The 1,689-nt window shown below is 42.3% G+C and overlaps 1 pseudogene; it reads left to right on the forward strand.

Annotated features, from left to right (window-relative positions):
- Window positions 1-224: 224 nt before the first annotated feature.
- Window positions 225-1,172, forward strand: LOC103127577 (olfactory receptor 2G2-like; annotated as a pseudogene).
- The last annotated feature ends 517 nt before the right edge of the window (window positions 1,173-1,689 follow it).

Below are 1,689 nucleotides of genomic sequence, written 5' to 3' on the forward strand. Positions count from 1 at the left end.
AGAATGCACAGAGTAGGTAAGTAGCTATATCCAAGCCACTAGATGTGCACATTTAAATTTCAAACATTAACTTAAACTACCTTTGGGGGAAGTGACACTTCCTATTGTTTGTTCTTATGCAACATGTTTACTCAATTGGTTGTATGACCACCTAGCCTCTTACTTCTTATGTAATTCACCATCATTCTCAGCTAGAATCCAGCTTCTGGTGGTTTCCTTTGTACATGGGTATGGTGATAAATAAGAATGAAAGCAGCCTCACAGGGTTTATCCTGTTGGGGTTTTCTGACTATCCTCAGTTACAGAAGGTTCTATCTGCAGTTGTCTTGATCCTGTATATACTAACCATTTTGGGAAACATGGTCATCATTCTTGTATCTCACCTGGAAGTCAAGCTTCATACACCAATGTATTTCTTCCTCTCTTATCTCTCCTTCCTGAACCTCTGCTTTACCAGCAGTGTCATCCTCCAGCTTCTGGTCCACCTGTGGGGCCCTATGAGAAGCATCACCTATGGAGGCTGTGTGGTTCAGCTCTATGTGTTTCTTGCCCTGGGATCCACTGAGTGTGTCCTCCTAGCTGTGATGTCCTATGATGGCTATCTAGCCCTCTTCCGTCCCCTCCACTACACTGTCTTAATGCACCCATGTCACTGTATGGGCATGGCATCCCTGGCGTGGCTTAGTGGAGTGGCCACCACCCTGATCCAGTCCACTCTCACCCTGCAGCTGCCCTTCTGTGGGCATCACCAAGTAGACCATTTCATCTGTGAGATGCCTGTGCTCATCAAGCTGGCCTGTGTGGACACTACTTTCAATGAGGCTGGGCTCTTTGTGTCTAGTGTCCTTTTCCTCATAGTGCCCGTTTCCTTCATCCTGGTCTCCTATAGCTCCATTGCCCACTCAGTCCTGAGAATCAAGTCAGTGTCAAGAAGGAAGAAAGCATTTGGGATGTGCTCTTCCCACAGTTGTCATCATCTTCTATGGTACCATCATCTTCATGTATCTGCAGCCGGCCAAGAGCAAATCCAAGGACCAGGGGAAGTTGTGTCTCTCTTCTACATGGTGGTGACTCCCATTCTCAACTCCCTCATCTATACTCTGAGAAACAAAGAAGTTAAAGGGGCATTAAAGAAAGTTCTAAGGAAGATTCTGGGAAGAAGTTTTACATAGTTTCAGAAAATATCTAAAAACTTTTACTGTGATGAATATCCTTTTTTGTATGGTAAAAAAAAAAGACACATTTAATAAGAGCCAGTTTGGTTGTTTTTGTGCCTTTCCTTTGTTCACCTTCTTATACAACATTGTGTAATACACTGTGAAATATATGTGTTGACTCCCAACTTTGCTGTTCCCAGTATTAACACAGGTAAATAATTAGGCAATCAATTCTTCAATATTTTCTCCAAGTCCAGGACATATATAGTAATTGCCAGGCTTCCTTGAAATAAACACTTTAGCAGGCTGAGATAAAAATGTTGAAGATGGAAGGAATGTTTTATTCCAATTACTCCCCCCCCTTTCTTTCTGAGAGTTGCTGGTACCACTTTATATCTCAGCCTTTCTGTATCTATAGGTGGATGGATGGCTTATTTGTTTGTTTATTTATTTTTTTTATTGATTAAAAGGTTGTACTTTAGGTGGATGAAAACTAGGCACAAGGGAGTCGGGCTGTAGCGCAGTGAGTTAA

The sequence above is a fragment of the Erinaceus europaeus genome, chromosome 9 (genome assembly GCF_950295315.1).
Source record: "Erinaceus europaeus chromosome 9, mEriEur2.1, whole genome shotgun sequence".
Taxonomy (NCBI): Eukaryota; Metazoa; Chordata; class Mammalia; order Eulipotyphla; family Erinaceidae; genus Erinaceus; species Erinaceus europaeus.